This window comes from Tachyglossus aculeatus, chromosome 4 (assembly GCF_015852505.1).
Source record: "Tachyglossus aculeatus isolate mTacAcu1 chromosome 4, mTacAcu1.pri, whole genome shotgun sequence".
Lineage (NCBI taxonomy): Eukaryota > Metazoa > Chordata > Mammalia > Monotremata > Tachyglossidae > Tachyglossus > Tachyglossus aculeatus.
In genome coordinates, this window is record NC_052069.1 from 73,024,786 (window position 1) to 73,036,602 (window position 11,817).

Genomic DNA, 11,817 nt, shown 5'->3' on the forward strand with positions numbered 1-11,817 from the left:
ACCCAGGTCCTTCTGACTCCCAGTTCAGTGCTCTATAAACTATGCCATCGCTGCTTCTCATGTGACAGAGTACCCTTAAGCACTTTGGTATTCATTCATCCATTCAATCGTATTTATTGAGGACTTACGGTGTGCAGAGCACTGTACTAAGTGCTTGGGAAGTACAAATCTGAGCTCCACAGCATTTATGTAAATATACTTGTACTTTACTATTTCCTCTATCATTTATTTTAATGTATATCTCCACTTGGAAACTGTCAGATCACCATGCGCAGGGATCATGTCTACCAACTCCATTATACTGTACTTTCCCAGGTCCTTAGTACACTGTCTGTACAAAGATTTATAGATTTCTCTAAGCTCATAGTTCATGGCACTTTTGAATTCCAACCCCTGGTATGGATGTGGCTGAATGAATGAATGACCCAGTTCCATCCCACCTGAGCAAATGGAAAGAGGATCCTTTTGTTTGCCTGCAGGGCTTGGAGCTGTTCTTAATTTTGCCTTCTGGAATTGCCTCCTGCTCCCTGTTCACAGAATTCTCATAGAAGTTGTTAAGCATCAGGAGGGATCAACACAAATTCTTTTGATGCCTTTTAAACAATACTGCAGTTCATGGAGCCTAGACATATCATTGATTCTTTTAGTTTTCATCAATCATCACCATCAAGAGTATTCATACATGTGCCAAGCACTATACTAAGGACTGGGGTTTATACAAAATAATCAGGTTGGACACAGTCCGTATCCCATATGGGGCTCACTTTATTAATCCCATTTTGCAGATGAGGTAACTGAGGTACAGAGAATTTAAGTGACTTTCCCAAGGTCACGCAGTACAAGAATTAGAACCCAGGTTCCTCTGACTCCCAAGCACATGCTCCATCTATTATGCCACACTGCTTCTCTTGAGTACTTATCATGTGCAGAACACTGTACTAAGTGCTTGGGAGAGTACAACACACAAAGTTGCTAGAAACAATAAGTTCCCTGCACAAAATGATCTTACAGTCTAGAGGGGAGACAGATATTAATACAAATAATAATTTATAATAATTTGTAGATATGTCATGAGTGTTGTGGATCTCAGGATGGGGAAAATATAAAATATCAAATGCCCAAAGGTCACAGATCTAGGCCACTTGAAGCTATGAACAGAAAATCCAGGCTCAACAAGGAAGATTTTTCCTGCAGTTGTATAGCCTAGAAAGTCGAATAACATAAAATATGGCTAAGGTTAGGGATGCCAATTTCTAAGGCATCCCAGCTGGATCGGAAGCAAGAAAGACAGAAACTCTGTGGCACACGTATTGCCAGTAGCTTAATGAAGCTCAGTAAGAACTCAACTCGTTTTCTATGGATATAGTATACTTAAGCTTACTGTTAAAATTAAGCAACTAGCAGAGCAATGATCTCTTGAATCTTATAGTTATAAATAATAATGATTGTATTTGTTAAGTGCTTACTATGTACCAAGCACTGGTGAGAAATATCGGGTTAAAATTATGTTTTCTCTCTAGTGGGTTTTGTGTTCTCTCTGCATCCCCCCACCCCAATCATCTTACCTTTTTAGCTATAACTTTTACTATGAGTTGTAGGGGTTTTTTAGTTCAAACAAAATAAGCAATATTAGCAAACAATAACACTTCCATGTGGTTGGAGTGAATTGTAACCAATTCCTATTATTTTTCTCTAATGATGTGTAGCATCTGTGTGAAAGTGAGGGCTAAGAAATAGCTATCAAAGATGCATTCAAAATCCAAAATTTGACACTCAAATGTAGAGCTTAGAGCAGGTGTTCCCAACAGTTTTTTTTCTTTCTTGGTTTAAATCGAGTCAAATATAAGACATTGGATGTGCTGCTTTTATCTTTCTATTTTTCTACAGTACCTTCCCACTAATATCATTTTGTCTTCACAGTATCACTGGGAGGTGGGGAGAGTACCTGTTCATTTAAAAAAACTAAAACCAAACCAAAACAAACAGACATAAAAACCCCTCCCTTTTACAAACTGTGACTCTTCTACCCAGATGGTAGCCACTGGTCCTGTCAAAACTATGCCATGTATTACCAAGAAACAAGCTGCATGACAGTTGGAAAAATGGGGCTGCATTCTGCTTAATAATAAAGATTTTACCAGTTTCATATATACTATGATCAATCAGTCAATGGTGTTTATTGAAGGCTTACTATGCACAGAACCCTGTACTAAGTGCTTGGGAAAGTACAGGAATGGGATGAAAATCAAAGGGTTAATGAGGTATACAGCCATTTGAGTAGGTGACTCGGCAGGGCAGGTAGGGAAAATAAGGGTTTAGTCAGGGAAGGTTTCTTGGAGGAGAGATTCTGGCAAACATTTTTTTTCACAATAGAGTCATTTCACCTAATGAAAATTAGGGTGGGCTTGAAAGATTAGACAGGAGTACACAATGTGGTGTCCTAACTAGTCCAGGGATCCACATGATTGACTGATAGTGTCCAAGGTTGTCACTGTTTTCCACCAGTCCATCTGAACCTGAGTGTGGCCTGTAATAATCTAGAACTGGGGACCAATGAAGGTGGAAAAGTCCCAGATGATCTGTCAATCAGAGTGACATTAAATCAGGGTTCCTACCATGGATTTAGTGGATAAGGACAATGGTCGAACGCTTCACAAAAACTCCCTACGTCCACATAGCTTAGCCAAAGCTAGTCAAGGCTGCTAAATTTGGGGCTTGCAATGTGGAGAATCATGGCCCAAATGAAATACCTGAAAAACATCTCCCAAGGAATGGTCATTTAATAAATATCACATTACAATTATTATTATCATTCATTCAATCGTATTATTGAGTGCTCACTGTGTACAGAGCACTGTACTAAGCATTTGGGAAGTACAAGTCTGCAACATATAGAGATGGTTCCTACCCAACAACGGGCTCACAGTCTAGAGGGGGGAGACAGACAACAAAAAAAACATGTAGACAGGTGTCAAAATCGTCAGAACAAATGGAATTATAGCTATATGCACATCATTAACAAAATAAATAGAATAGTAAAGATGTACAAGTAAAATGAGCAGAGTAATAAATCTGTACAAATATATACAAGTGCTGTGGGGAGGGGAAGGAGGTAGGGCAGGTGGGGGATGGGGAGGAGGAGAGGAAAAAGGGGGCTCAGTCTAGGAAGGCCTCCTGGAGGAGGTGAGCTCTCAGTAGGGCTTTGAAGGGAGGAAAAGAGCTAGCTTGGTGGACGTGTGGAGGGAGGGCATTCCAGGCCAGGGGGAGGAAGTGGGCTGGGGGTCGATGGGGGGACAGGCGAGAATGAGGCACAGTGAGGAGGTTCACAACAGAGGAGCAGAGGGTGCGGACTGGGCTGTAGAAGGAGAGAAGGGAGGTGAAGTAGGAGGGGGCAAGGTGATGGACAGCCTTGAAGCCGAAGAGTGAGGAGTTTTTGCTTGATTCGTAGGTTGACAGGTAACCACTGGAGATTTTTGAAGAGGGGAGTGACATGCCCAGAGCGCTGCTGTACAAAGACAATCTGGGCAGCAGAGTAAAGTATAGACTGAAGCAGGAGAGGCAGGAGGATCATCACCATCATTATCAATAATAAGCCCTTAATATGAGCTAACTGCTGGGGTAGATATTGGACCCTGCCTGTAGGGACTCACAGTCTAAGGGTAAAGGAAAACATTTACTTTCCACTTCACAGATTAAGAAAATGAGGCACAGAGAAATTAAATGAGTGACCCAAGGCCATAGATGAGGCAAGTGATGAGCATTCCATCTAGGGTCTCCTGATTCCCAGTCCTGAGCTCTTTCTACTAGGCTTCTCTGCTTCTCAGCCCACTTCCTTTAGACATTCTCTTAAGGTACTTCAAAATTCCAAAGACCTTGACTAAACATATACTTTATTTTCTGTAGTCCCAGAAACAATTCCAATGAAGCTAAAAATTCATAAGAATGACCAGTACTTTTCTCTGTAATCTCACATTAGTAATTCGTGTCTCTTTATTCTGTATGCATTTATTTGTAGGGACCCTACCACCTAACGTTTATTCAATCCATCTGTATGTTGACCTGATCCATTAATTTTAAATAGCCTTGGGACCAAACTGACTGTTGGAGGGAAACTTACACGGTTGCCGAAGTGATTTTGAAGTCAATCATTTTTCCCTCTGAAAATCTAATGATGTTAAAATACAAATATTCCCCCACTTAATTATAGTGAGCAGGGGAAAAATCAGACTAGAACTGCTCAATATAATTTATTAAAATTAATTTTCGTCTATTTAAATTTGACTCAGCAACCAAACAGAATTCATGATACAATAACATAAACACTTAAAGACAGCACAAGATTAGGGGAGAGATATTGAAAGAAACTGAGAAGGATCGGGCCAGACAGTTAATAGGAGAGTCTGGAAAGAATGATGTCTATAAAATTGTGGTTATATAGCGGTTATATGGGAGAAGGAAGTGGTCCATGGTGTCACAGGCAACAAAGAGCCATTGGGAATTAGGATAGTGCCCATTAGATGGCAATAAGGAGATTGTTGGTGACTTTAGTGAATGAATGTCCACATGTGTTTTCTTGTACTTTGATATCTGATTAAACATTGAGCCAAATTTAAATTAATTTGAAATGCTATTTCTATCTATAATTTCTGCTTAAAGGCAAGCATATCAATGATGTGAAGGTGTGTATTAGTGTTAGTGTTGAAAAAAGGAGAGAAAACTCAACCGAAGTGCTACTGAAAATGAAAGAATGAGGTGTCATTAAATGAGGAATTTTGCTGTGCCCACTTACCTGTAGAGGGGACTGGAACAGATTGTCTTGTCTGTGGAAGGTGAATTCATGGTCTAAACAGGGAACGAGAGTCATGGAGCACTAGCTGGACACAGCAGTGCAATATCAGTTACAGGGTTCTAACAGGAAAACTGCAGGACTTTAGAAGGGTTTAGTCATTCTTCTAGACTGTGAGCCCACTGTTGGGTAGGGACCGTTTCTATATGTTGCCAACTTGTACTTCCCAAGCGCTTAGTACAGTGCTCTGCACATAGTAAGCGCTCAATAAATACAATTGATTGATATAGTGAGCATGCTTGGGGATCCGGGGTTGCGGGGGGAGGCACTTCCTGGTGGTTCCTGAGACTCTACCTGTGCTTATGTCATATTTGCTAAGCACTTACTATGTGCCAAGCACTGTTCGAAGCACTGGAGTAGATATAAGGTAATAAGGTTGGACATAGTCCCTGTCCCATCTAGGGCTCATGGTCTGAATCCTCACTTTACAGATGAGTTATCTGAGGCACAGAGAAGTTAAGTGGCTTGCTCAAGGTCACACAGCAGACAAATGGTGGAGTCAGGATTAGAACCCACGCCCTCTGACTCACAAACCCGTGCTCTTTCCACTAAGCCACGCCGCTTCTCTAGAATTTACCAAGCACGCACTTAAGTAAGCTTTGGTTGTACTGAAGAATCTGAAGTGAAAACTAAGGCCAATCTCTGTACTGTAGCTTTCTCTGTGGATTTGGAGAGCATGTTGTAATCTCCTAAACAGCATGGTATAGTGGATAGAGCACAGGCATGGGAGCCAGAAGGTTCTAATCCCAACTCTGACACTTGTCTACTCTGTGAGCTTGGGCAAGTCACTTAACTCTTCTCTGCCTCAGTTAACTCATCTGTAAAACTCAGACTGTGAGCCCCATGTGGACTAGAGACTGTGTCCAACCTGATCAGCCTGTGTCTACCCCAGCACTTAGAACAATGCTTGACTCATAGTAACTGCTCAACAAATACCATAATTATTATTATCATTATTATTACCACAATTCCACAGAGGAGAATCCTATACCAACAGTCTAATTGCACACTACTGGGTGATTTTAAATGTATTGGTAGTAAAATGGCTGTATCAGAATGAATTTATATATTGCAATTAGCTCTACTGCTTGTAAAATATGGAAATATCTTGTAGCATCATTCTTTAGTCTTTAGATATACTGATGCTTTTAAATAGTTAAACGTTTTGGCACTCCTGCAGACTTTAATATCCTTGTAGGCAAGGTGTTTGTACCAACACTGTGGGATTGTACATTCCCAAGTGCTTAGTACAATGTTCTGCACTTAATATGTGCTCAATAACAACTAATGAATAGATCACGGGCCTGGAAGTCGGAAGGACCTGGGTTCTAATTCCAGCTCTGCTACTTGTCTGCTGTGTGACCTTGGGCAAGTCACTTAACTTCTCTGGGCCTCAGCTACCTCATATGTAAAACGGGGATTGAGACCGTGTGTCCCATGTGGAACAGGGACTGTGTCCAACCCAATTTACCTACTTGTACCCACCTCAGCACTTAGAACAGTGCCTGGCACATAGTAAGTGCTTAACAAATACCACAATTGTTATTATTATTATTATTATTATTATTACAGTTAACTGGAGTAGCCATCCTTAACCAATTTGGAGCCTACCTCCATGCCCCACAACCCAAATTCAGGTTTCAAGCCAGCCAGCTGAATTAGTTTCACCAGGGTCACCAGACTCGCTCTAAAACTACCTTCATGCCAATAATAGAGTTTTACTGAAATCACATCTCCTCCAAGAAGCCTTCTTGGACTAAGCCTTCATTTCCCTTTCTCCCTTTGCCTTGTGTGTCACCTATGCGCTTGGAACTGTACCCTTTAAACATTGATATTCACCCCATCCTTAGCCCCACAGCACATGTATTTGTCAGTCATTTATTTTAATAATAGTAATAATTATGATATTTGTTAAATGCTTACTATATGCCAGAGACTATAGTAAGTGTTTGGGCAGATACAAGCAAATTGGGTTGGACACAGACCCTGTCCCATGTGGGGCTCCCAGTCTCAATCCCCATTTTACAGATGTGGTAACTGAGACCCAGAGAAGTGACTTGCCCAAGGTCACACTGCAGACAAGTGGCAGAGCTGGGAGTAGAACCCATGACCTTCCGGCTCCCAAGTCCAGGCTGTAGCCACTCCACCATGCTGCTTGTTTTCTCCTCTAGACTGTAATTTCCTTGTGGATAGAGAACATATCTACCATATCTATTGTTGTATTGTACTCTCCCAAGTGTATAGTGCTCTCCTCATGGAAAGCATCCAATGAATACCATTGACTGATTAATTGAAATGCCACTGACAAGCTTTTTAAACCTTGGTTCTCCAACTGTCACTTCCACCAGTAAAAGTTCTCATAAATCAAAGAATCAACTATATAATAATAATAATAATAATAATAGAATTTATGTGTGAAGCACAGTTCTAAGTGCTGGGGAGGTTAACAAGGGGATCAGGTTGTCCCACGGGGGGCTCACAGTCTTCATCCCCATTTTAGAGATGAGGTAACTGAGGCATAGAGAAGTTAAGTGACTTGCCCAAAGTCACACAGCTGATAAGTGGTGGAGCCGGGATTTGAACCCATGACCTCTGACTCCAAAGCCCGGGCTCTTCCCACTGAGCCATGCTGCTTCTCCATATATCACTTCTGTATCATATATCATATATCATATCATATATATCATATCATCATATATCATATATCACTCATATATCTCCATATATCACTTCTCTTCCTTTCCCATGTGTCTCCTTTTTAAACTACTGTAATTGCTAGCTGTGAACATGAGTGCAGCTGGCTCTGTGGGTTAAATGGAGCAGAGAACAAAAGCCGCTAACCTTGAATGAGAGAAAGGAGCAATGGTGGGAGAAACCCTTAGAAGATTTTCAAAAAGGATCTGATGCAGCTGTTTATAGGTGGTATATACATTGCCTTATCAATTATTCTGAATTTATACCCCCATCCTGAAGTCCCAGGAATATCCACATCACCCTATCTCTTGTTTCCTTGACAACTACTTGGATGAAGCTATCATATCTGAGATTCCCAAAGTCTCTCCCTCAACTATCTGACTTCCTCCCACCTACACTTTCATTTCAATGATCTCTTATGAGGAAATATTTTATTTTATTTCAAATATGTCTCTTTCAGTTGGGCCTTCAACCCAATTTCTTTTTTACCTTCTAAAAAAAACCATTTTGTGCCCTGTCTTCCCTCTGTGACCACTATCTACAAATGCTCAAGTGTTTGGTTGCTCTCTCCTCTCTGTCTTCAGCATTTTTGCACATTTCCCCAACCTAAAAAAAAATCCTTATCTGGGCCGCTTCGCACCATCTTTGACCCCATCTCCCTCTTTTCATTCCTTTCCAAACTTCTTAGTGTTCACCTCCATGAAGGTGGGAACCAGAACTAGGTAGCTTCTCAGCATCCTTTCCAGTTTGTTGATCTATGTTTCATCTGTTTCCATTTGATCTTTTAAAATTGTTCTCTCATTCATCCTTCTAAGGCTTTCTCTGTGAGAGTACTTCAATCATGTAGGCCAAATAAAATAGCTTTATTAATGTGAATTATCACTAGGCATTTTGGATGGAATACTATTGCAGAACTAGGGATTTTTTTAATGGTAGTTGTTAAGTACTTACTATGTGCCAAGCACTGTATTAAACACTGTATTAATCAGATTGGACACACTCTCTGTCCAACCTGAGGATCACAGTGTAAATTGCAGGGCTGAGGATTTAATCCCCATTTTAAAGAGGAGGTAACTGAGGCTCAGAGAAGTTAAGTAGTTTAACTTAAATTTAACTTAACCGTGGTGATACAGAAGATGACTGGCAAAGGAGATACTCTGAACGTGGGTATCTACCCAGCACTTAGTACAGAGCTTGGCACATAGTAAGGACTTAAATACCAAAATTATTATCACTGTTATTATTATTGACCAAGATCACAGAAAACTGTAATTAGAGTCTGAGACCCTGGCTCCCAGTCTCCTGCTCTTGCTATTAGACCACACAACTTCATCTCATTTCAGAAATGCTTCTCCTTTCTCCCTTTCTCCCTCTTTGGTTTTCTTGTTTCTAGTATAATTTTAGTAATCCAGTGCCCAATCAGTGACACCATAATTTGAGAACTCCATGAAGTACCAATTTTATAAAAAATCTTCTGTCAGTTATTTAACCAAACTCAAAAACAAAGCAAGGATGATGGGAAAAGGCCATGGGTTATGTTCATTGCTTCCATTTAACCATCAACCAGAGTAGAAAATTTGAGATGTATTTTACTACCCCTCCCCAAATATTAAATTAAATTAAATATTTGATATCTCTGTAAAACAATCTTGAATGTGTATTTTCAGAGGACCTGAGGTTTAATCTTGGCCCTGTCACTAGACTGCTGTGTGACCTTAGGCAAGTCCTTCAAATTCTCTGTGCATCACATACCTCATCTGTAAAATGGGGATTAAATCGCACCACTTCCTCTCAGACTTTTTATGAGCTTCATGTGGGACAGGGACATTAAATCCTACCACTTCCTCTCATACTATGAGCTTCATGTGGGACAGGAACTGCATACTCAATCAATCAATCAATCGTATTTATTGAGCGCTTACTGTGTGCAGAGCACTGTACTAAGTGCTTGGGAAGTACAAGTTGGCAACATATAGAGACAGTCCCTACCAAACAGTGGGCTCACAGTCTAGAAGACTCCTTGATAATCCTGTACCTAGTACAATCCTTGGCAATTAAAAAAATAACAAAAAAAGAACCTTCCTGGAATATCAACTCAAGTCCATTTCCTACTAATGGAAAGCTAACCCATGAAGAAGGAAACATATAGAGTGCCCACTTGGTACAGTGCACTGTGCAAGACCCTTGGGGAATACAGAATGAACATACTTTTATGTATGTACTTTGGAGGAGATATATCATCATCATCATCAATTGTATTTATTGAGTGCTTACTATGTGCAGAGCACTGTACTAAGCACTTGGGAAGTACAAATTGGCAACATATAGAGACAGTCCCTACCCAACAGTGGGCTCACAGTCTAAAAGCACATTTATATATAAGCACACATATATATAAGCACATTTGCAGGAGTAGTCAAATAATTGAATGTACAACTGATGGGCATAGATAGATACAAGAGAGCTGAGATTTCCTAAGTGTTCTACCCAAAACAGAAGTCCTTCTTTTGTAAGTAAACCCATCTCAGGATCACATTTGGAGAGTTTCCAGTACTCTACCAGTAATGGCTCTGGGAGGGAGAGTCAAGCAGCAGCATACCCACTCCATTCCTAGCTTGGCCAGTGGCTAGCAAGTGGAAGGCAATCTGCTACAAGTCAAAACCTACCTGTGCTGGGCCCCAGAGGCATGGGAGAGAGTCGAGGGCAGAGACTCATGTTTACTGTGCAGAAGAAGACAATGGGAAACCACTTTCATATTTTTACAAAGAAAACTCTATGTATGCACTACCAGAATGATTACAGATGCTGAATGGGGCGTTCTGGGAAAGATGTGTCCGTGGAGTCGCTATGGGTCAGAGACGACTCGCCAGCATAAGACAAGATAATGCAAGTAGGAGGCTCCGGATATTGGCATTCAATTACTGATGGGGTAATAGTGGAGCTCAGCAACACACTGGGTATCTGAGTAGCCCCATTTAAGGATACCTTTCTCCCCCGAGATGGGAGAAAGGCTATGAGAGGTGGTTTAACCAAACTCAACCAAACTGGTCATAAGCCTGTGTGTAATGTGAGCCCCCCTTGAGACAACCTGATCACCTTGTAACCTCCCCAGGGCTTAGAACAGTGCTTTGCACATAGTAAGCACTTAATAAATGTCATTATTATTATTATTATTATTAATGACACTTTATCTTGTCATATAGGTAGGATCCTATATGACTTATCCTTGAATGTAAAAATAAGATAAGGTGTATAAAATCTACTGGTTCATGATGCTGAGAACTTTCGCACAAGGGAAAAATACTACAACCTTTCAAAGGCAGGCAACTCTATTTTCCCTAAGGCAACTCATTATGCCGAGAAAGCAGGAGAAAAAACAGCATCTCAGGTTGTTATTTCAGAATGTTGACTGGGAGGGCAGAGCACAGTTTGGGGAGTAAACTATATGGGAAGTTTATTGCACCTTGCAGACTGCCAAATGGTAGGAAAGATTTTTAGGCTCTCTAAAGAAGATTTTCTTCCTCCTATGAACACTTTTTTACCTTCAAGGATGTTTTTCTTTCCCACAAACTTGGTCATAGGCTCTTTATCTCCCCTGTGGTAATACTGAAGAGTTTAGTATGCTTCAGAAATTCAGCATTATGTTTATTGCATTCCCTTTTCCCTCTATCACAAATTTGGGTGAAATCAGATAATTGCAATTTCTTTTCTAGGGGAAACTGGCTCCTTGTTACATAAAGAAGCCTCATGCAGGTCATCTGCCTTGCCAATCCTACACTCTCTCCTCTGTACTGAGAGTTGCTCTGTCAGACAGACAAAGCTGTATGTGCACTCAGGGACTTATTTCACATCCCATTCTGGGCCCTACAGAGCAGTTCAGGGCATAGAGCATCCCTCAGTTGAAAGGGGCTGTGGATCAGCAGCACAGATGCACCACTAGATGCACAATGAGCCTTAACTCCCACATTCAAAATGTCTGTTGACTTCAGGGACTACTTGAGCAGCACCAAAGAAGGGCCCTCCCAGACAACTCCATATATCAAACTTGCTCCTCTGATAAACAAGTACAACACTTAAGGAGAGATAGAAATTTTAAAGTATGGTGCTGCAGGCAGGATTTGGATTGATGACTTTTATGTTGAGCACTTCTAAAAAACATGGAAATATAATGAACTCTTAAAAGAATGAGTAATGGAGTGATTGAAAGAATAACCACAAACGAGTGCTTACTTCTTATGAGAATTTGTAGTCAATCAGTCAGCTTTGTCTATTAATTC

The 11,817-nt window shown here is 40.7% G+C and overlaps 1 non-coding gene across 1 annotated transcript; it reads left to right on the plus strand.

Annotated features, from left to right (window-relative positions):
- Positions 1 to 10,058: 10,058 nt before the first annotated feature.
- Positions 10,059 to 10,196, plus strand: LOC119927558. Its single transcript, XR_005450551.1, has one exon. It is a non-coding gene; the product is annotated as a small nucleolar RNA SNORA7 (small nucleolar RNA).
- Positions 10,197 to 11,817: the final 1,621 nt, after the last annotated feature.